This window comes from Mustela nigripes, chromosome 7 (assembly GCF_022355385.1).
Source record: "Mustela nigripes isolate SB6536 chromosome 7, MUSNIG.SB6536, whole genome shotgun sequence".
NCBI classification, from domain to species: domain Eukaryota; kingdom Metazoa; phylum Chordata; class Mammalia; order Carnivora; family Mustelidae; genus Mustela; species Mustela nigripes.
Window position 1 is genome coordinate 132963238 of NC_081563.1, and position 24846 is coordinate 132988083.

General features: G+C 43.0%; 1 protein-coding gene across 1 annotated transcript in view; it reads left to right on the top strand.

Moving 5' to 3' along the window:
• The first annotated feature begins 9452 nt into the window (after positions 1-9452).
• The window catches only part of DOK5 (docking protein 5), a 258366-nt gene continuing 242972 nt past the window's right edge, over positions 9453-24846 (top strand). Inside the window, exon 1 of the mRNA XM_059408014.1 lies at positions 9453-9509. The gene's annotated coding sequence lies outside the window, so the exon portion shown is untranslated. The remainder of the gene's footprint in view (positions 9510-24846) is intronic.

Genomic DNA, 24846 nt, shown 5'->3' on the forward strand with positions numbered 1-24846 from the left:
ATGGGTTGATTTAATACGTGTTGCTTGGGTGGGGCAGTGAACTAGGCTGAGGGAAGAGCTCTGGAAACAGATGCCCCATAGTCACGTTCAAAGGAGCAGCAATATCACTGAGGAGACCAATGTAAATGAATAATTCCCGTGAATAAACAAATGGTCTGGGGAGGGTGACATAAAGTGCTTATTAATGTCAACAGTTCAAATGCAAGTATTTTCACAGTGTGGAAGAGCTACTTTAAAGTCCTTTCCTGGACGAGGTTGATGAGATCACTTCCTCAAGAGTTTGCGGTCAACAAATCGGAGAGAGAAAAACCCTCTAAAAATGCTGCCTTCTGACACCATCTTGGGTAACTTCAGAGTGGGCGGAAGGAGATGAAGGATTAATGCATTCTGAAAATGCAAATGTGAATACGTGTAACCCCAACGTCACTGGGAGTCCCTGTGTTGCTTAAGGTACACCTATGTGAAGGACACCCGTGTGGCTCAGTGGGTTAAGCCTTTGCCTTCGGCTCAGGTCATGGTCTCAGAGTCCTGGGATCGAGCCCCTCGTCGGGCTCTCTGCTCTGTGGGGAGCCTGCTTCCCCTTCTCTCTCTCTTTCTCTCTGCCTTCCTCTCTGCCTACTTGTGATCTCTGTCAAATAAATAAATAAAACCTTAAAAAATAAAGTTACAGATGAGATTAGCTCCTATATGCCACATGGTCATTCTGTGTTTTGGGAGAAGTTTGTGCTTGCTTCAGTATTTCTATAAATGGGGGTGGGGTCTTGTGTTCCACATTCACATCTGCATTTGACTCTTTTTTTCTACTAAAGTTCCCAGAAGGCCCTGTTTTTTTTCAGTACCTGTACCAGTCAGCATTCTCCGGAGAAGCAGAACCAACAGGATATGTTTCTACTGAACCCAGTTTTTAGTAAGATATTTCCCAAATCTATACTCTTCTCTCTCTTCCTCTGTGTATGTGTATTTGTTCGTCTTCCTATCTGTAATTTGTCGCTCATCATTTGCACTAGAACAGCTGACATTGTTTGTGTAAAGTTCAGAAAAGCAAAAGGAAAGCAAGTCTTTAAACCAGTGTTTGTGATACAGATTTTTATAATGTAGTATAATAAAATTTTTAAATGTGAATGCATGACTATGTCTATATTCATATATTGTTTCATCTTGCTTTTTTTTCCGTAATGGTGAACTTATGGATTTTTTTTTTATTTACTAAAAATTTTGGATCATCCAGGTATTAAATTTTATATTTTCTTATTTTGGGTGAACAAGGCTCATAAACAAACAAAATGAAAATGCCGTTGTTTATTGAACTACAGATATAAATCTCAACTCCTATGAGATTTTGAAATTGGAGATCTAGTTCAGAGATTATTTGCTCCAATAAACCTTTTCTGGAGATGCTGTATGTAAATTTCTCTTCAGCACAGATTCAAAACATTTACTGCTCCAGGAAATAAACAGATGTGATTCCAATAGGCAATAAGAGTAACAAACGAATTTACAGTGATGTTAGAAAAACAACCAGGATGACTTTGCAAGAACCTTGCCATTTGTAGAATCTAGAATCATAGTCAAATAATATGATAAAACCACCATTCCTTAGTCACACATTTTCTTGTATTTTAAAGTAGTGATTGCCAAACGCTGTATTTATTTATGTCGATTCCGCTTTTTTACTGCTGAAGAGGTCTAGATGTCTTGTCTAATCACCTTTCCTGTTGCTTAAAGGGAGATAAATTATAACAATTCAGATCCCCTGTCTCACTCAGAAACTTATCAGCGTAGTGAGAGATATGCGTAGCAAAAATTTCTTTGACAATTCCTGTATTGACTTTATTATCGCGTCGCATAGTGCATATGTCTGAATAATGTCTGTTATAAGATGTGATAACAGGATTTAAATTGTTGGGTATAGTGAGATAGTTGATAGCTCTGTCGGCGTGAATTTAATGGAGAGGGATCATGTTTGTCAATGAGAAAACTCAATATTGTAAGCAGGCAAATTCTCCCAAGTGAATCCACGAATTGACGTGTTCATTGGAATCACACTGTACAGGGTTTTTCACATTGAACATGTTATTAAATTCATTTGGAAGAATAAAAAAGGTCCAAAACAGTTAGACAAACAATAAGAAGGGAAGCGTTTCCCTTACTTGAAATCAATCCGTGTTAACAAGGTGTGGTAGTTAAATGGTTAAAACTAATAGCTTAGTGGTCAGATTTTCCAAAGTGGTTCTGGCATCTGATTTATGCCTCGGGTGCTATATGGAAAAGGAAGAGCCGGATGAGGGTGTGAGGGCATGGGTAGAGCAGGAAGTACGTAGAGGCAGTGGACAGTTGAGGTTTCCGATAGCTCTCCCCTTACCCAAGGCATTAGCTCTCAGAGGTCTAAGAGGAACTTAAGCTTATCAGTGCTGGAAGTGGTGATGATACCAACCGGATGGGTGGTTTGTTGGGAGAGGGAGGGAAAAATGCCCCTTTTCCTCCATTAGTTAAGATTCTTGACTATGAACAAGGATGCCCAGGGACAGACCCTTGGACTAGTGCTCCCTTCATTGCAACCAAGAGAAATTGAATCTTCCATGGGATCACAGAGTTATTAGTTTTGCCCCTCCAAGGGGAAAAATGCTGCAGGAGCTTGCCCACCCAGCTGTACTCCCCTTCTCTGAGATCAGCAGCAGCTCCAACCTGTCCAGCCTTTGAACTGGGCTGACAGTTCTGATGAAATGTTGAGCAGCACGCACCCTTGCTTGTTCCTGCAGGGTTTTATTGGCTCTGCAAGTTTTAAAACTCATAAAAGATGTTTTATCAGTGAAAGAAGCTGGCCTACAGGGAACAGATGATTATGTACGAAGGCATCGTCTCCCGTGGTCTAATAACCATAACCAGTTTTAAATATTACACATCATAATATCAATAAAGCCTTGGTCATTTATTATCTACTCCTCAAATCTTCTCCTTTCAGTAAAAGATATTAGAAAAGGTCAGAGCTGCTGTCAGACCCCAGTGATAAAGAGCAGGTCGGTGCTCCAGAAAATGGTAGTTCTCACACCGTTCAGGACTATAAACTTTTTAAATTGAATTGTAAAAGTTTATAACTAATAAAGAAACTCTTTTAGGTGATTTTAATGTTATTTGGTCGTTTGGAATATTCCACAGATGGAAACAGATGGTAAGGTCATGAAGTGGGTGAGCATTCAGCATCACAAAATGTAAATACATTTTCTCCACGTTAGAGATGCAGCAGTGGAGTCCCGCTAACATTATAGGTCATTATCTAGTTCCTACGAAGATCAGGTGCTCTAACATGGCAACATAAATAGAGAAGGGGCTGAGGCTTCTGCTGGCGGGAAAGGAGCTGAGAACAGCAAACCAAGCTCCTTTTGGCAAAATAAATATATATTTCCCATTTTCTCCTTCAAACGACCTTGACCAGTTCCTCTCTTGTGATGAGTAAAGAACAGATCATTCTAGATGAGAATGGAAATTCATTTTCCCCAAAAGGTAATTTTAATAAGGGGATTGGTTTCTAGGAAGGCAAATATACTAGATTGTAGACTCCTTGAGGATCAGTTCCTGGCCTTGATTTCAGGGTCATTCACTCATTCATTCAGCAAATAATTAGTGAACATTTACTCCGTGGGAGGCATTGCTCTAGACACGTAGGATATATCAATGAACAAAATGGGAAAAAAGTCCCTTTATGGAATTTACATTTGAACAGGATAGGTGAGGCAAAAAACAATATGTAAGATAGGTAAATAAATTAGTATGTTATTGTAAGCAAAGTAGTATGTTTAGAAGTGGGAAGTGCAAAAGAAAAAAGAAGAGTAAAGCAGATTTGATATGACCAAGACGGCTGGCATGAGAGCCCCTAGAAATTAATTCCTTTTTTAAAAATATTCATCCTGCAGACTTTTTATTTTACAATGCCTACACATGAGTGTATTTTTTTTTAAAGATTTTATTTATTTATTTGACAGACAGAGATCCCAAGTAGGCAGAGAGGCAGGCAGAGAGAGAGAGAGAAAGAAGCAGTCTCCCTGCTGAGCAGAGAGCCGGACACGGGACTTGATCCCAGGACCCCAGGATCATGACCCGAGCCGGAAGCAGAGACTTAACCCACTGAGCCACCCAGGCGCCCCTCACATGAGTGTATTTTGAACAACGATTGATTCTGATGAATACACAGCATTGTTGCTTCCTTTTATTCAATCAACCCGACGTCATAAAAATTCTCCTTGTCAATGACTATCTTTCTAAAATGTAAATAAATAACCATGGTCGCTAGGGAGGTCCTCTTGAAAAGGGGGCTACATGAGCAGTGACTTGAAGGGAATTAAGCCAGAGACACGGGGAAAGGCGTGCACCTGGCATGTCTGAGAGGTAACAAGGAGGCCAGTATGGCTGTAGAGGCGACGGCCAGTGCGGGGGAGGGAAGGAAGGCAGAGGGAAGACGTAGCTGGTACTGGACAGTTTATGGCACTGAAGGCCGTTGTCAGCACTTTGGCTTTTACTTTGAGTGAAATGGGGTGCCTTGCATAAATAGAGAAGTGACATGGCATAACTTATCACCTAAAAGGAAACTCTCTTAAAAAGGCATCTGTGCTCTGACATCATTGCAGCATTACTTACAATAACTAAGACTTGGACTTCATGGACAACAAAGTCAGTGTCCCTCAGCAGATAATGGATAAAGTAGGTGTGATATGTATCTCACGTGTTATTAAACTACAGAAAGAAAGAAACCTTGCCAATTGTGACAATACAGACGGATCTTGAGGACATTATAATCCATGAAATAAGTCAGAGAAAGTCAAATTCCGTATGATCTCACTTAGTGATGGAATCTAAGAAACCAAACTCATAGAAGCAGGACAGATCGGTAGTTGGTAGAGATGGGAGGTGGGGAGTAGGGAAATGGTTGAGAGAGTTCAAAGGTTCTAAGTTAAAGTTCTAAGGTGATTAAGTTCTGAAGATTTAATGTACAGCATGGTGGCTATAGTTAAATAACTGTATTGTACATTTGAAAGTTCCTAAGAGAGTAGATTTTTTTAAAAAAGATTTTATTTAATTGAGAGACAGAGAGCATGAGAGAGAGATCATAGGCGGGGGGGGGGGGCACATAGAGGGAGAAGCAGACTCCTTGCTAAGCAGGGAGCCCAGTGTGAGACTCGATCCCAGGACCCTGGGATCATGAGCTGAAGGAGGACACTGAACTGACTGAGCCACCCAGGCGCCCTAAGAGAGCAGATCTTAAAAGTTCTTATCGTAAGAAAAAATTGTAACTATGTGCGGGGGGGTAGATGTGCAATGAAACTTACTGTGGTGACCATTTTGTGATACATTCTTGTATCAAGTCATGTTCTACAGCTAAAACAAATGCGATGTTATTTGGCAATCATGTATCTGTAAACTAGAAAGAAAAAGAACCAGTCTGGAGACTGGGTAAGAAAGACACTGTTAGCAGGCAGGAGGTGAAGAGAAAGACCAGCGAGGAAACTGTGTCAGCAGTTCTGGAGAAATGAGGATGCCCAGACCAAGCGCGGCATCGGAGATGGCGAGAGGTGATCGGACTCACTATGTCTGACCCCAGAGCTGACAAGAGTTCCTTTGGATTCTGTGTGTACTGCTTCAGGAAGGAGGAACCAGGGAGAGCTCCAGTTCTTGACCTGACCCACTGAAGGCAAGAGCTGTCCTTTCTCTAAAGATGGAAGGCTGCAGGAGGAAGTGGTTCCATTTCCATTTTGGACCAGTTGAGTTGGAGGGGACTATTCGTTATCCCAGCGGAGATGCCAAGTAGGTAGTTGGGTATCTGGCAGCATCACGAACTTGCGAGGTCTGGCCTAGGGATATGAATTTGGAAGTGATCAGCACGTCTGATATTTAAATCTAAATATCATCTGATGTCTGATATTTAAGCTATGAGACTGGATGCGATCCCTACAGGTGTGCGTGTGCAGAGAGAAACAGGAGGTCTCAGAAGTGACTTTGTGACGAGCTCAGTGGAAGTGGAGTGCATAAACAAACATGGATGAGTCATAACAGAAATGAGCGCATTTCTCCAAAAAATGGCAACTCAGAGAAATAGCCCTAGATATGTAGTTCATGCAAGCAACACCGTAGAGATGTTTATAACTTGAAATGTGGCTTCTTCTAGGTCCAGGGTGGAAGTGGGGACCTGATGAAGAAGGGCACCGGGAGAGGCGAGAGTAACCACAGGTGCACCATATTTGTTCACTCATTACGTATGCCTTCCCTCCAGCATAAACAATTTAAGGGCCTAGTATGTGTCGGGCATTAATCGCTAATGTTGGGCACTTGCAGAGTTTTGCCACCCACCATCAATTTCTTCTTTCTGACCATCTCAATTTCTTTCTAGGCATTACTGTTCCCAGATGTGGGCCGCCCTACAGAGGCAGTGAGCCCACAAATCTGTATGACACGGGTACTGCCAAGAGGCCAGGCATGTGACCTAGCCTGGGCTAACTAGACTCGACACCAGCGTTTTGGCCTTTCAACAATGAAAGAAGAAATGACTAGTGACCCAAGAGAGTCGAATTCAAGTCATCATCACAAGCCACACATATAACTTTGAACTTTCTAATAGCTACCAAAACAAGGTAAGAAGAAACAGGTCTAGCTAATTTTAAGTCTATATCGTATTTGACTCCATATCTCCAAAATATCATCGTGTAAATATTATAAAAATTATTTTAAAAATTTTACATTATTTTCCTTGTACGGAGTCTTTGGAATTGGATACGTGCTGTACATTTACGGTGCAACTCTTTTCGGACCCGCAATATTTCAGCACTCGATTGCCACATGTGGGGTGTCACTTTGTTGCAAAAGGTGGGATCCGAGTTCATTCATTTTGGCAGCAGCTCACTAAGCAGACGGAACCTTCTGCAGGCTCTCAGCAGCAGACCCTCCAGAGCTTCCTCAGTCTTTGGGAAGTCCGCTTCGCCGTGTCCTCCGTCCCGATAGGAGCAAGTCAGTACGTTTCCAGCAGCCTGGAATGCAGTTTCTTTTGCTTAGGTTGCTAGAGTAATTTCTTCTTACTTACACTCAAAGAAACCTCACTGCTCTACCCCTTTGTTGGAAAACAAAGAAGGATGTGTGCTGGATCCAGACTTTTCACAAGGGTGGAGTCAAGAGGATCACACCTTCAAGAAGGATAATGTCAGTCTGCATGGGTTTGGATGGAAAAAAAAAATCTCCAAAATAGAGCTTTGGGTGAAAAGGCAAAGATGCAGAAAATGTGTATTGCCTGGTCCTCTTTGTATAATTTCTTCAAAAACCATGCATGTGTGTATATACACACATAAAATTATTACATGGAAAGGAACAAACTTGCAGAACAGGGTGACCTTTAGAGAACATGGGTGGGCAGTGGGGAACATGTAGGTTATGGGCAGAATTATGCCCCCGTTATCGTGTGTTGAAGTCCTAACCCCCAGTACCTCAGAAAGTGACCATGTTTGGAAAGGGGTCTTTGAGGAGGTAATTAAGTTAAAATGACATCGCTTGAGTGACCCGTTATCCAACATGACTGCTCTCCTTGCAAGAGTCTGAGATTTGGATGTACTACATACGATAAAAGAGAGAGAAGGCATTGTAAAGACACAGGAAGGAGATGGCCATCTCCAAGCCAAGAAGACAGGCCCAGAGCAGACTCTTCTCTCATGGCCCTAGAAGAGCCCAGCCCTGCCAGCACCTGAATCTTGGACTTCTAGTTTCTCTGTAACTGTAAGAAAATAAATTTCTCTTGTGGAAACCATCTCGTGACCCTCTGCTGTGGCAGCCCCGGAAAACTCATACCAGGAAGTAGTTAAAAGAGAGGTGGACTTCTACGTACTTTAACAGTTTCTGTTCTAATATTTTTACATGTACTTCAACATAAATATAAAAAATGGAAATATTACAAAAAGAAGACTCAGGGTCCTCCCTTACCTTCCTGTGTGTCTCTGCTTCCTTCTCTGTATACATTCCCTTCTTGAAATTTCACCACACATAAAGCAAACTCCTAGGACCCTTACATCTCCAAAGGAAGGTAGACCTTATGACTTAACTCTTCCTTGTTCAGTTAATGTACTTGCCTGTCTTTTTAACTGTGGGCACACCATGATGTCCTTTGGAATGATTATGGAGACATCTTTGTTTGGTTTCACTCTCTGTTCTCTTGTCAAGTTCGTTATCATACCTTTATGACGTTCCTCATCTGGCGCAAGTTACAGGTCCTTGCTTGTAGGTAACAGAATGTATACTTTATAGTCTTAAGCAGAAAAAAACCAATTCATTGAAAGGCAAGAAGGGACCTAACAGGTTCCAAGGAGAAGCTCTAGAAACAGGTTTGGGAAAAACAAAACAACAAAAAACAAGAAGGAATAAACTTCATGGGGGGAGGGGAGTCATAGCCAGAACTGATGGGCTCTTACTTGAGGATGCCACCAGTGAAGTTAATCAGCTATGCTTGTTTTGTTTTGTTTTGTTTCTGAATCCTTTTCTTTAGGATTCCATACTCAAAGGAAAAAAAGTCTAATGAGCTTAAGTTGCCTCATAGGCCCATCCCTTAATCAGGAAAGGCAAGGCACTCTCCCCAGCAGGGAAAGTGCTCACTTGTAAGGCAGATCCAATGTGCTTTTGCCAGAAAAAAGGGATTCTAAGTAGCGAAAATAACATATTTCTTGGATGATAATTGATTTATTTGTTTATTCCACACCAGGGGCCATGTTCTGCAGGAAGATCTTTCCTATAGCATCATCTCCCAAAGGGCAGAGTTGGATTTACAATTTTCTTATACAACATCCAAGATGATGAGTGATTGATAGGTGTCTAGCGTTATAATGTGAAGTAAATTCTATTACATTGTGCCTAGATAGCTTTATTTATGGTTGTTGTAAGGGCTCCTTCTCTAGGTTTTGCCTCTTACTAGAAAGTTGGTCTCCCCTTTCAAGGTAGTGATCACTGTGTTGACCAGACCTTACCTCATTTTTTTAGGTAATTGAAAAAATCTATCCAACACCCTCATCAGTTGGCAGGGGTGGGGGTGAGGGGGATGGGAAGTAGACCCTTAAAATCCTTGCTTTCATCCGTGTATTTACAGACCCAGGGACGGTTTGAGTTAATCTCTTTAGGAAACAAATTTTAGAAACATTTCTTAAAGTTTAGAATTAAGTTATTCAAAGGTATGTATAATTATGGCCTAAACAATCGATTTCATTAACTCCAGTAGCATATTACATGGATTTGGGCTATGATTATGAAATCACGGTTTTATTTTTTCCTAATTAAATATTGAAGTTTAGGTCTAGATTTTAATCCTACTCCCCAGAGTAACTTTGGTTGAGATTTTGTGATGCAGTGGAAACATGAGCTCCTGACCTTGGGCAGACCGGCGAACGCTCCTTGTAAAACCACTTCTCCTTCCAGGTGTGGAATCCATACAAAAGGGGAATTGCAGGGTGCAGGCCTTCTGGAAGAGAACACGTGAGCAAAACTCAACAAAAGTAAGTGCTTTTTCATTCGTGCTTCTTTAAAAAAATTTTGTTTATTCTTTTTTAATTTAAGTGTAATTAATATACGATGTTACATTAGGTTCAGGTGTACAACATAGCGATTTGACAGCATTATACATTACTCACTGCTCACCACGGTCAGTGTAGTCCCCATCTGTCCCATGCAGTGTATTTTCATGTCCCTGCGCTGTATTTTCATGTCCGTGACTTACTTATTTGAGTGGCTGTACTAGATGTGGCTATACTAGAAGAGAAAGGGGCAAGGCAGTTAGTTGCAGGCTCATGATCTGAATTGGGATCTGAATTCAAATCTGAAATCTACCCTATTCTAGCCACACGACTGCAGGTAAGTTTCTTAAATTCACAGAGCCTTCATTTCTTCATCTGTAAAATGGGGCTAAGCTATCTATTTCTTAATGTGATCTTTAGGGTCAGATGAAACACTTGAGGTGTCCATTTCCAGTGCATCATGAGTACTCAATAAGTTGTAACCAGTATGATTTGGCAACTAACATTTTACGTGACTAACTCATTTCCCTACTATAACCCATTTAAAGCAGCTTAATGATTACTGGTTAATGTATGTAGGTCTGTTTGGTTTGTATGAATACAACTAGTTGTGACCAGAAAGCAGAACAAATCCTATAGCTCACAATTTCCTAAGATGCTTCTAGAACACTAGCCAGCCATACAGTGTAACAAAATGGGTCATCAGGAATATATTTTCTGTTCAAACAGATTTGGGTAAACCTTAATAAAAGTCAAACTGCTGTTTATTGCAGGACTTTTCAGAGCCTTTAATATACTATCATGCATTGTGACTTTCCAGAGGCAAATAGTACAGACAAATTTCCTAACTTACTTGACCAAAAATAAAATAAAATAAAAACACATTAACATGAAGTTAGTAGATTCAGAAAACACTGTGAAGAAGGGATGCCATAGCCGTGTTCCCAGCCACTTGCCAAGTGGCATAAGAGGTGTTCACTGCAGACGATCCAACTTGCCTAGAGCGGCCATTGGGAATGTAATCTAGTTCCTCTTGAAAGCAGAAATCCCCCCCCCCCAAATTGAGTTGTAGCCTATGAGGGAGAAACAAATTGCCACCCCACTGTTCACACTTCTGCTCTGTCTGTAAATGTTAGGAACTACCGTAAAACGACATTTGAGTTCCTGCGGCAATAAATACACAAATACAGATTTTCTCCAAATATGGCTAGGGCATCATCCCCCCCCCCCCCCCCCTTTTACCACCTCAGAGTCCCTAAACAGGTTTGAATCTGTTGACAAAGCTTTTTAAAGCCATTTAGCTGACTTTCTCTTTCATATGCTAGCAATCTGTTCACTCCATTCCCAGGGACCTCAGATGGAGCTCTCTCTCTTTCCTCCTCTCTCTCTCTCCCTTACTCCTTCCTTTCCTGGCTCCCCCTTTCTCCCCCTTTCTTATTTCTTGGCAGATTTGCCCCTGGATAGACAAATGGTAACTCCTTCTTTTACTGGCACTCAAGCACCAGAATTTAGTCACTCCCACTCTATGCCGTTGGCTAAGTAATTACTTGGAATTTGTTACTGCGGTTTAACTCTGTTCTCCACCTACAATTGATACCAGAGGAGTTTTACCTGCAAAAGAATGAGGTCCTATTCTCTATGCACAAAATGTTCTGGTTTTCCCCAGACTTCTGTGCCCGAGTGAATCTCAGGCAAAAAAAAAAAGTTCTGCACATCCATCAACATTGAGAAGGCCGTGACGTCCCTATCTAGAGCTGAAGCTAGAGATTGAACATGAAAGGGAAAAAAAATCTTGTGGCAAATAAGGAATTGCATGAAGCTGGCCCTCAAGGTTGAGGAGGACCATTTTCTAAGGTTTACGTGATGCTGCTTGGGCAAGATTTTCTTTAGCCTCTTGTATAATCTTTAAATTAAATGATACTATGCACACTTTCAGGATCCTAATGGCAATAGGCACGAAGGTGAGATATAGTCATGACTTCATACTTGTGGGGGCAGCAATTAGAGCTTTGCAAAATTGAGGCAGAATTGGGGAACACTGTCGTCAGGATTGATGATGTAAAGTAGATTCTGCACCATAATGTGAGTATCTGTTTGCGCTCCCACTCGTGTACTTCTAGGACCTGGAGGCTTGTGGGCACACAGTAAGGGCCCAATAACTGCTTATTTAAGGAAAAAAAAAATCTTCAAAGTGGTGACTTCCACCATCTATCTATGGTCCCCTCTATCTATGGAGTTGAACTCATGGCTAAGTTACATCATGACTAAGAGGCATGGCATTATACTTAACACTGGCCTTGGAGACAGAGGGCCTTGAGGGTTAAGGGCAGGGTCATCCCTGTCCCATCTGTGTGGCTTTGTGCAAGTTACCGAGTCTAAACCTCACCCTCCTCATCTCTGCGGTGGAGACGGTGGTCCCTGAGACACCTTCAGAGCAAAGATTGGTTAAGACAAGGTATGTCAAACCTTTGACTGCACCTGGCTTATTGGAAACCTTCACTAAATATTAATATGTTGAAGATAAACTTGGTATCATATCAGTTCAAAAAGAGTAGGTCTTCAGGTAGAGTAGTATAGAACTAGATGCTAGGCAGTATAAATTTTCTGTACTATATACTATATATACTAACTTATAAATGCAGGCACTGGGTCCAAAATCAGATGTGGTGCTACATGGCACTGTCCCTCATCCTCAGCCCTACCCAGCACCGTGGGAAACACCAGGACCACAGTTGATCAGGCATCCCATAGAGGGTCATATAAATAATCACTTCAAAAGGTTGCTATGGGTCAGTGATTTTCAACCAGGGAGGGGTTTGCCCCTCACCCCGACCCCAAGAACACTCAGCAGTATCTGGGGTCCTTTTTGGTTGTCCCAGCTGTGGGGATGGAGACGACAGAGTGCGCTCTGGGCTTCTGATGGGGAGGGGAGCCAGGAATGAGAACGATCAGTAGCGTCCAAACTTGAGAGCTTGGGTTTTAAAAACATGTGACCTTTTAAAGACTCCATCAGAGTCAACACTTCTCAAGGATAAACGATTTATAAAATTATTTTCAGAGTATGGAAAAGGGTTCAGTTGAGTGGTTTAGGTTGGCTGTGAGAGCTGGGAAGCGAGATGGTTCTGGGGAGCCCAGATCTGTTACACTTCTGGGGCACACTGGCTGGGCAGCAGGGCCAATGCGGAGAGGTGCAGCTTTATGAAAATATGCCTTGAGCAAATATTCTGCTTGGGAATATTTATAATAAGTCATTTAAAAATACTCGAATGCACTGACTAGCAACAAAGATCCTGATTAACCCAGATTCCACTAAAAATAGGAAGAGCCCATTGCATTTAGGCAGAGTTATTTCATTAGTGGGTGAGGCAGGCAGAGAAAATAAATTCTAGGGAATAACAATACTAACAACAACAACAACTCTCCTTTGTCAAGCTTGGGCACCGTGTTGCATGCTGTGCTGGAAAGTGGCATGAGGAGAAACTTTGGGTCTGGAGTCCTACCTCAGCCCTATCACCTACCAGCTGCGGGAGTCTGCGACGCTTATTTCTTCCTTTCTGTTGCTTATGGTTTTGTCTGTAAAATGGGAACTGGAGCAATATGTGCCTCATGGGATTGCGGTGAGAATTCGAAAGAATAAAGTCTCCGGGACACCCAGCACAGTGACTGACACATAGGCTTCTAGGAAAGGTGAAGTAATTCTCTTTGGAATAATCCTTCCAAAAACTGTGGAGATCTGTCAAGACGAGAACATTGAGAAGCGGGAAAACTGTCAGAAAGAGATGAAGAGAGGTGTCTGAATTCCTGCAAGCAGTGAGTCGCCAAGCTGGGTGAAATTCCGGAGCCCACCGGGGAACCCTCGACGGGGAGGGCCGTCCGGCGCCTCTAAGGACACCGCACTTGCCTGTCGAGGAAAGCTGTCCTCCACTGTCTCTCCAGTGAAGGACATTTTAAGCTGATTTTGCCCTGCGTCACCCTGCCGCCGCTGCTGCCGTCCCAAGAATGGGTTCTCAGGTCCCCGACGGGAGCATTAGATCATTCAAATAACGTAAATGGTGGGTTTCACACTTGGAAAGTTGCCCTTGGAGAAATAGTGAGAGGTGTGTCAGTGTTCCGGTCAAGAACTAGCGCTCAGCAGACCCGAGTGCCGTCGCGAAGTGCGTCCCTGCCCTGATCACACTGCCGGGACCTCGTCACGTAGCTTCCGTCAGGTGCTCTCACTGGAAGAGGCCTGGAGGGAGACACAAGTCTGTGGGCTGCCAGCAAGATTCGGAAGGGCCCACTGTGTGTGTGTGTGTGTGTGTGTGTGTGTGTGTGTGTGTATGTGTCTGTGTGCAGTTGTGTATATGTTTGAGTGTGTATGTGTACATGTTTGAGTGTCCATGTGTGTATGTACTTCTGTGTGTGCCTGTATGTGTGTGTATGTGGTATGGGTGTGCCTGCGTGAATGTGTGTCTGTGTGTACCTGTGTGTGCCAGTGTGTGAGTGTGCCCATGTGTAAGTGTGTACGCACCCGTGTGTGCCTCTTTGTGTATGTGTGTGTATGAGTGTGTATTGGCTTGTGCTTCTGTGGGTATGTGTATGTGCCTGTGTGTGACTGTGTGTGTTTGTACCACTGTGTGTGTCTTCCTGTGTGTGCCCTCGTGTGTATATGTGTGCCTGTGCCCCTGTGTGTGAGTATACCTGTGTGTGGTTGTGTTTATGTGTCGGCATATATGAAGGTGTATATATGGGTATGTGAGTGTGTGTGTGTGTGTTTGTGTGTGTGTGTGTGTGTGCCTGTGGGTGTGTGCTCTGGTCACAGAGCTGAAGCTGCCTTCACCACACAGTCACCCTGACGAATGCAATGGCATTTGTCGAGGCTGACATTGGAGTCATGGGAATAGCTTGGGGCTGGGCTGCTCCTAATTATATTTAATTGCACAGCCTGGATTTGACAGTGAGTTTGGTTTGAAACGGGTGATGTGAAGGCTTGACAGTGTCTTCCCAGCTTGACAGGACTGGGGTGGAAACAGTAGCTGATGAGTGTGGCCCCACCAACAGCCCTCATGGCCGACTGGGGGAACCTCCGTGAATGCCCCAGGGTTCAAAGTCACAGTGGCGCTGAGCTGTGGCAGCCACGCACTCAGGCCTCTGCCGACCCCTCTTGCCTTCATTGCTTATGCTTTTTTTTTGTTTTTTAAAGATTTTTATTTATTTATTTGACAGGCAGAGATCACAAATAGGCAGAGAGGCAGGCAGAGAGAGAGGAGGAAGCAGGCTCCCTGCTGAGCAGAGAGCCCAATGTGGGGCTCGATCCTAGGACCCTGGGATCATGACCTGAGCCGAAGGCAGAGGCTTTAACCCACTGAGCCACCCCGGCGCCCCTGCTTATGCTTATTTACCACTTGATTTTTTTTTTCTGGCTTATTTTTTGGCCCAGTCATCTGGTGATGGGTGAATTGAGGAAATAGATACCAGAAACGACTCCAGTTGTGACATTCGTCAGCGTCCTCCCCAGGCCAGGACTCCAACTGCATCATTTGGTGTAATTGTCTACACTCAGCACAGCTGGGGTCCCTCACCAGCAACCATTCTTTACATGCTCTGATACCAGAAATTTTTCTCAGGCTCACCCTGGTTTTAAAATATTTTGTTGACTGTTCCCCTTGCTGTACAGAAGCTTCTTCTCTTGATGAAGTCCCAGAAGTCCCTTTTCATTTTTGTTTCCCCTGCCTTTGGAGACGTGTTTTGAAAGAAGTTGCTCTGGCCCATGTTGAAGAGGTTACGGCTTATGTTCTTCTCCAGGATTTGGATGGATTCCTACCCCACGTTGATGTCTTTCATCCATTTAGAGTTTATCTATGGTGTAAGAGAGTGGTCGGGTTTTATTCTTCGACACGTGGCTCTCTAGTTCTCCCAGCACCATTTATTGAAGAGATTGTCTTTTTTCCATTGGATATTTTTTTCCTGCTTTGTTGAGGATTAGTTGACCATAAAGTTGTGGGTCCATATCTGGGCTCTCTATTCGGTTCCACTGGTGTATGTGTCTGTTTTTGTGCCAGTACCATGCTGTCTTGATGAGGACAGCTTTGTAATAGAGCTTGAAATCAGGCAACGTGTTGCCTCCCAGCTTTGTCTTTTTCAACATTTCCGTAGCGATTCAGGGGTCTTTTCTGGTTCCAAACAAAATTCAAGATTATTTGTTCCAAACAAAGAGGCAGCGCATGGAATGGGAGAAGATATTTGCAAATAACACTTAGAGACGAAGGGGTAATATCCACGATCTATAAAGAACTTCTCAAACTCAACACCCGAAACACAGATAATTAAGTCAAAAAATGGGCAGAAGACATGAGCAGACCCTTCTCCAAAGAGGACATACAAATGGCTAATAGATACACATGGAAAAGTGTTCATCCTCATGAGCCATCAGGGAGATTCAAATCAAAACCACACTGAGATACCACCTTCCACCAATTCGAATGGCAAAAATCGACGAGGCAAGAAACAGCAAGTGTAGGAAAAGTTGTGGAGAAAGGGGAACCCTCTTACACTGTTGGTGGGAAGGCACATTGGTGCAGCCACTTTGGAAAAAGGTGTGGAGGTTCCTCAAAAAAGAAAAGAGAAAAAAAATAGAAAATTTGGGGTGAGGTGAGAACAAGAGGAGGGGTCTGAGCCGAGAAGTGTCACGGTGTGCCTGGTGTTTTAATCAGATCACTCAGGCTGCTGAGTGGGGATCGGACTGCATGGAGGGGAGGGTCAGAGCTGGGAGACCAGTGAGGAGGCCACTGTGAACCCTCACAGAGGCAGGATAGCAGGTTGGACCCGGGGAGGGGCGCTGGAAGTGTGGCCTATGGTCAGAACTGGATATGTCTGCAGGTGGAAGCTGCAAGGTTTACAAAGTACCTAATATCTTTCGGGAAGGTATTAGTTTTAAAACAATTACAGCATACCAGTTCACAACAGTGAGCTTTAAGAATATGTCTGTTACATAGTTGCCTGAAAGCATCAAGATGAATAGCAGTAGGATAGTAAAATTCCCAAGTTATAAAAATGCACACACACACAAATACTATTTTCATTTTTTAAGAAAATTTAAATGTATCAAATTAGAACAGTCATTTCCTCTGAGAATGGAGGTTGCAGTTGGGCATGGGAGTGAAGTTTTGGTTAGTTTCTGCAGGATTTTTGTTGTTGTTGTTTCCCAGGGGGGCATTCCATTCATTGCTTTTCATTATTCTTTTATTAAAGGAGAAGGGGAAATATTCAGAAGAGGAAAATAATTCATATTCTCGAGCTTTTAAAGACCTTTCAATAAAGACCTTAACTAGGGGTGCCTGGGTGGCTCAATGGGTTAAAGCCTCTGCCTTCGGCTCAGGTCATGATCCCCGAGTCCTGGGATCAAGTCCCACATCAGGCTCTCTGCTCAGCAGGGAGCCTGCTTCCTCCTCTCTCTCTGCCTGCCTCTCTGCCTAGTTGTGATCTCTGTCAAATAAATAAATAAAATCTTTAAAAAAAAAAAAAAAAGACCTTAACTAGTCCCACACCCCACCCATCAGGCATTTGTGTTCAGAAAGGTCATTGTCAAGGTTTGTTTCAGAATTTGGTTTCCTGCTGCCAAATGTAGGATGTTTGGGGAAACGCGATCTTTTTCCCTCTTCTGTGGCCACTGAGAACAAAATTGGGTGCTGTTGACTTGCAGTTAGAGTCTCCTCCTTGAGGGGAGCAAATTCTAATAACTCTTCACCCAATAGTAGTCAGAATTGGGGTGGAAGATGAAATACTTTCAGGCACTCAGAAATTGCCCTTCTAGTATGTTGAGGGTCATGTGAAATGAAATTGCTCTTTCTCGGGTGTATTTACATCTTCCGGTTTACATGTTCCATCCTCCAAGGATTCACGGAGCTCGCAGTGACAGCCCATCAGTGGATTAATGCAGTGTGACTAAGAAGAGATCGTTGGGGGGCCCTTGGGTGGCTCAGTCGGGTAAGCGTATCTGCCTTTAGCTCAGGTCATGATCTTGGTGTCTTGGGATGCAGCCCCATGTCGGGCTTCCCGCTCAGTGCCTCTCCCTCTGCTCATGCTCTCTCCCTCCCTCAAATAAATAAATAAATAAAATCTTAACAGCAACAATAAGAAGAGATGGTTGTGTCAAAGACCTAATCTTTCAACTCTGATTAGATCTCCTGTAATATCCTGCCCATACGGAGAAGATAGGCATTTGAGGAAGAAGAGAGTTTTACAATTTCAGGGAAATCTATAATATCCAAAGGCACATCTGGGCCTTATATTTGACTTTTTCTAAATATGAAATTAACAAAAATAGCTGCAATCTTACTACACACAGCTCTCAGTCAATGATGATCTGTATAATGGAAGTTGTCATATTTATCAGGACTAGCAACAGTTACCATATAATTATTTGCCAACTCGGAGTCCACTGTGACTGACTCGTTTTTTAAAATGTGTGAAATCAGACATTTCAGAGACTGTCAAAAAATGCCACACTCTAAATTTTCTTTCGCTTAAGGGCACTAGTGACAAGGCATGGTGCCACATATGGATTTCTTTGAGTTTGGAAGTCTGCCATCAGCAAGGATAGGGCCACCCATGGATTTGCTGCTGCTGTATCAGATTGGGGGAAAAATTGAATTATAAAGAACATTGTTCACAGGTTGTAACTTCCATTGAAATGGTGACTGCTTAGAATTTGTCATTGTTGAAGTCCTTCTACTTTTTTTTTTTTTTTTAAGGCACTTGCCATTTTTACAGATTGAAACATCAAAGAGCATGAATTAGCTGCAAGAGGACATTAACCACACTGGTATTCCCCAAAGGGGTTGATGCCAGAGAAGAGTTTAGATGCATGGTTCTCAACCCAGTACGGTTTTTCCCACTCAGGGAAGACATGGCAATGTCTGGAGACATTTTTGCTTATCACAACTTGGGCAAGGTGGTCTACTGGAATCTAGGTAAGGGATAGTGCTAACCATCTCCCAATGCATACGATGGCCCACCTGTAACACAGAGGTGTCCTTCCCCGTGGGTCCTTTTGATCCTGAATTTATCATAGATACCAGAGATGTGTAGGGATGCCCATTCACGTAGCTAACTTAAGGCCGAATAATAAAGTACTGTGTTGATGGACTTGGGCTTCCACAATAAAATATCATAGACCGAGTAGCTGAACTAGCAGAAATTTATTCCTTATTGTTCTGGAGGCTGGAAGCCTGACACCAGAATCCCAGTATGGCTGGATACTGGTGCGAGCTCTCCTGCTGGCTTGTTGATGGCTGCCTTCTTGCTGGGTGGTCACTCAGACTTTCCAAGCTGCGTGAACTCAGAAAGGGAGACAGAGATGGCAACCCTCTGGTATCTCTTCTTATCAGAGCACTAATTCCATCATGAGGACCCCATCCTCATGGCTTCATCCACCTCTAATTAACCCCTTAAAGGCCCCATCTACAAATATCTTCACATTGAGGATTAGGGCTCTGCTATGGTCTGAATTGTTTGTGTCTCTCCCGCCCCCCCCCCCCCATTCCCCTGTGAAATCCTAACCCATAAAGGTGATGATATTATTAAGTGGTACCTTAGGGAATTGACTAGTCATAAGGGTCGAGCCCTCATGAGTGGGATTGTTCTCCTTATAAAAGAGACCCCACAGTGCTCCTTAGCCCTACCCAGGGAGCATAAATGGGTTCTAATCAAGGGCATCCCCTATCTCCTGAGTAAGAAGCCTGCACAATGTGATCATCTGGATTTTGGAGAAATTACAGATTACTAATTCAACTGTACTCTTCATTCCTGATTTTTTTTTTTTTTTTTAGTAGAAAACATGTGCTGTAGTTATCTTGTTCCCACAGATAAAAAAGTGTGCTATTTTCCAAAGAACAGAGGACAGTTATACTCCTCAGTAGAGGAATGATGTGGTCTGGGTTGCAGTTTGTAAAGGTCTTTCTGATTTCTCTGTGGGGAAAGATTCACTCTTGTGTAATCAAGAGTGAACGTGCTGAGAGGTCCAAAGACTCTCGCCACAGTCCAGATCAGAAATGATGACAGGGGCCGCCGTAGAGATGGAGAGAGGCAGGGGATTTCCGAGATACATTTACAGATCAACATGACTGATGATAGAAAGGAATCAAGAACTCCATGACTGGCAGGTGGATAGAAGTTTCATTCAACAAGATGGCAAAGTCTGGGGGAGGAAACGACCTTGAGTGTACCTGTGATGAAGGGCAGGGTAAGGGCTCGAATCAGAAACTCTGCATTCGATGCACTAAGTGGAAGATAGTAGTTGAATGTCAAGTAGTCGTCAGGTGTACAGATGTGTCTGGAGGTCAGAGGAGGGCCGTAGGTAGGAGACTAGTATTTGAGCATCGTAGCACGTACACAATATTTAGGAATATGGCTTGGATAAGACCTTCCTAGTTAGAAAGCTAAAGAAGAGGGCTGATGGCGAATTCCTAAGGCACTGCCCTGTTTGGAGGTCAGGTAGAGAAAGAAGTTGAGAAAGAAGCCCGAGAGAGGTAGCAAGAAAACAGATGTGAAGAATGGAGAATGTCTTGGAAGGATAGAATGGGCACCTCTGTCAACTGCTACTGAAGGACAGAGAAGCGTCCAGAATCTTAGCAACATGGGCATCTTCAGTGAACTTGATCACACAATTTCTGTGGTGTCTTAGAGCAGGAGCCCAGGTCAGCATTATTTGAAGATGAAATGAGATGTGAGGAAAATTTGCTTCAAAGTTAACACTCGTCTTCTGTTATCCATCAGCATCCTAGACTTTCTTGTATCAGTGATATTTGAGACTTACGGACTTGCAACACTAATAATCAAATTTAAATTTGTTCAGCTGATTTTGTATGTGTAGGACACATCCTGGTAAATACCTTTCAGTTGTTCATTTATCCTTTATTTTTTTTTTTCTCAACAAATATGTATAACATCTGCTGCACAGGTTTCATGGTGGGTGCTTAGGATTCCAGAGGTGGATGAGACATATAACTTCCCTACCCTTTTGGTCATTGTCTTAGATAAGACAAAAGAAAAAAAAATCAACCAACAAATAGCTGTTTAAGTTGAACAAGCTCCTTGGAGGAAGCAAACATCGTTAACATTGGGTGGGGCCATTTTGGTTGGGTTGGTTTACAGAAGGGCCATCTGAGGAGGTGACATTTTAGGTGGAAACACGAATGATGCAAAGATCCACCACGCTGGCCGATGGAGCATAGCTTTGCAAAAGGCCCAGCCCAGCAGGGCCAAGAGTCTGCAAATACCTTGAGTGCGTGAGAGCTACCATATTGTGGGAAGCAGAGCTCACAGGGGGCAGGCATATGGTGGGGCTGGACAAGTATGCAAGGGCTAGAATATGCAGGGATTTATGGACTTACACCGAAGATCTTTCCAAAGTTGCCTTCCTGACTATGTCTTTGAAAAAGCGTTCTGTGATCAGACAGAACTGTTTCCCAGCACAGTATTTCTAGACAGCATCTTAGTGATTTATATTTAAAAAAATCTTAAGACACATGCATACTTTAGTAATTCCATTTCTAGGAATTTATGTTAAGGACGTAACTTTCCATATGCATGCATTTTTGTCTAGAAGAAAATTTGCTTGTATCTCTGCAATTCCTTGAATTCTGTGCTGAAAGCTAATAGATTTTATGACATGCAATTTATACCTCATGAGAGCTGATTTTTTTTAAAAAAAAGAATGATATGACAAAATATTAAAAATAATGTCATGTTCATCAATATGAGAATGGCTAATATGTTCTGATCCATCCACACACTCCAATTATACAATCGTAACTATTGCTGGTAGTTACTTTACTGACATGCAAAATATCTACGATATTTAGTAGTAGATAAAAATGAGTCAAACACAGTAAATATAATTTTATTTTATTTTATTTTATTTTATTTTTTTTTTTTAAGATTTTATTTATTTATTTGACAGAGAGAAATTACAAGTACACTGAGAGGCAGGCAGAGAGAGAGAGAGAGAGAGAGAGAGAAGGAAGCAGGCTCCCTGCTGAGCAGAGAGCCCGATGCGGGACTCGATCCCAGGACGCTGAGATCATGACCTGAGCCGAAGGCAGCGGCTTAACCCACTGAGCCACCCAGGCGCCCCTATAATTTTATTTTAATTTATATTAGAAAGAGATGGTGTCTGGGTAGCTTGGTGTCTGCCTTTGGCTCAGGTCATGATCTCAGGGTCCTGGGATAGAGCCCCCCACTGGGCTTCCTGCTCACCAGGAAGCCTGTTTCTCCCTCTCCCACTCCCCCTGCTTGTGTTCCCTCTCTCACTGTGTTTCTATCAACTAAATAAATAAAATCTTAAAATCAATCAATCAATTAATGAGAGAAATAAACATATCCTATAGATATACATAAAAAAACAATATTAAAAGTCATTTTTCCTGAGTGTTGGGATTATGGGTAATTTTTACTCATTTCATTATGTTTTCCTTTGTTATCCCACATTTTTTGCTCTGACCATGAAGGACTTTGTGATTGGAAAAAAACACTAAGGTTATCACCATGTTTAAGCAAGACAAACGTTAACAGCCAACAGAAAAAGATCTTTTCATGATTAAGAACTAGAGCCTCGGGACATCTCTGGAGACCACTGAATCCAGCCCCCACCTCATTTCGGAAGGAATGAACATTAGAATTAACATCAGCTGTGGTGACCAACTGTTTTAGAAAACAGGCCAGATGGTGCTCATTGTCCCTCTCTGGTGTGCTTTGAGGGGGTATTATTGGCCTTCTTAGAGCAGCAATTACAGAACATCTTTGCAGCTAGGTCATTCCAATTACCTTCTAGCAAAGGTGCAAGATATTTTAAAAATTTCTCACTATCCCACAGTTTGTCTTTGACTTACAGAATGCATTTGTCCAAAGGAGGTCTTGTTTATGTCTTGAATTTTTCTTAAATAGGATGCATTGAATTATGCAACCACGTCCTTCCTCATTTGAGTGGCTGATCGTGCGGGCAGTAGAGCCTGATTATGAACCTGCAGTTTGCACAGGCGAATCTTGTGATTACATATGTCCACAGACAGTTTAGCTTCATGGTCGATGGCACAATTAGGATAGATGAGTAACGAAAGTTGCATTGCAAGGCAAATAGCATTTCCAAAGTTTCCTAAGAAACAGGTGTACTGAAGGGGCACCACACGTTCAGAATTTTAATTGGCCAAACGTGAATACTTATTTTTATTTTTAGAGCCAAATGGAAAAGTCCATAGCACAGACCTTACTCCAATATGTATGACCTTGCATTTTTATTGTAAAGCTAAAAACAATACCCAAGCCAATGTAGACTAGTAGTCTTTCCTCAATGTTTCATCTTCCCTGCATTATTCGTGTTGGAGATTGTCTCTGCCACACATGTTCTGAATATTGGAGACCTGGAGATGCTAAGCAGCTAACACTCAACATGTTTCTTTAATTTTTTAAAAAAGATTCATTTATTTACTTATTTGACAGAGATCACAAGTAGGCAGAGCGGCAGGCAGAAAGAGAGAGGAGGAAGCAGGCTCCCCGCTGAGCAGAGAGTTCGATGCGGGGCTCAATCCCAGGACCCTGGGATCTTGACCCGAGCCGAAGGCAGAGGCCCTAACCCACTCAGCCACCCAGGCGCCCCTTGACATGGTTTTTGATGGGCAACTGTTCAACAGGTATGTTTCAAACACCTACCTCGTAAAATGGTTCTAGGCATTCAAGTTCAGGGCATGCTTCCTAAATCCTGAAATTCAGTGTAACATAGATGAAAGGATTAAGAGTTAAATCTCAGTTCATCTCTAAAGGAAGTTTCAGGACATCTTGCAAATGTGTGGGTATTGCAATACAATGGATTCACGTCTTCGTTGGGAGTCCTGTTCTCGGGTCCGTGCTCAGGGGGGAAATCACATTTCTCAAAGCACAGTTTCTCTCTTCTCTAGGATTCTGCAAATCTACCTGTGGACAGGCTTGGGGCTTTCCTTCCATGACTCCTAACATCCTAGAGACTTCTTGTTCGTTCCACTTTAATTTCTCCCTTCCTCCAGCCGAAAGAAGTATTTTCTAGGAGTACCTGGGTGGCTCCGTCAATGGAGTGTCCAACTTTCGGTTTTGTGGGATTGGGCCCCACATCCAGCTCCACACCGATGGTGGAGCCTGGTTAAGATTCTCTCTCTCCTTCTCTCTCAGCCCCTCCCCACCTCTCTCTCTCGTTGGGGGGGGGGGGGGTATTTTCTGCTCTGCTGGGTAGAGAGGCAGACCTTTTACTTATCATTTATTTCCCCAAATTTGTTGGCCCTGCTCGGAGTCTTTACTGTTCTCCCAAGGGCTTCCCTCTTGAAATTCCCAAACAGGGAAGAGATCATTTTCTCTGCTCTCTGCTGCCACATACCTTCCCTGAGCAGTGATAGCAAACCAGCCCGGCTCAATGATCGCCACAGTGGGGGCCCAGGAGGGCTGGGCAGGTGGCCGAGGAAATCCGTCCGGCTTGGGGCACCTGGGTGGCTCAGTGGGTTAAGCCTCTGCCTTGGGCTCAGGTCATGATCCCAGGGTCCTGGGATTGAGCCCCACATCGGGCTCTCTGCTCGGCAGGGAGCCTGCTTCCTCCTCTCTCTCTGCCTGCCTCTCTGCCTACTTGTGATCTCTGTCAGATAAATAAGGAAAAAATCTTAAAAAAAAAAAAAAAGTCCAGCTTTTACTTATACTTAGGTTTACGCATGTAGGAATGGATCTTTACCAATAATTATGACAGAAATCAACTTCGGCATCTTCACCCAGTTCTTATGCATGGCAGTCAGCCCTCTAGCCCTCCACACGTGGCAAAGGGAGGCCGAGGGAAGGAAGAGCGGAAGTCCTCAGAGTGTGGGTAGCAATGAATGCAGATTTCATGCACACTGCGAAGTGCTTTCTAGACAACGCTACTCGGTTTTCACCCTCACAAAATTGCGAATGACCGAATAAGAGTCTTGCAAAGAAAATATAGACTGACAATAGCAAATGATTGTGTAAGCATAAACCCGTACCAAGAAAATGCCAGCGCTCTTCCTCTCCTACCTCTAGGATCTATAATTCCCCACCATATTTCAAGGTTAAGTGAAATCTGTTGGAAACTGTCCCACCTTCTCTCCCCAGGATGTTGGGTGTGAGGGGAGTTTAGACTGTCCATTCAGGATAATGGTGATGTTTTAACCGTGAAAAGCCATGTGCTTTTTAAGAGAAACTTGTAGGAAAGGCCTTTTAAAAATGAATCTGGGGGTGGGTGGTTAAGATTTTTAAAATAAAAACAAAAACATGGAGACAGAATTTCTAACACGTGAAAAAATATTTCTGA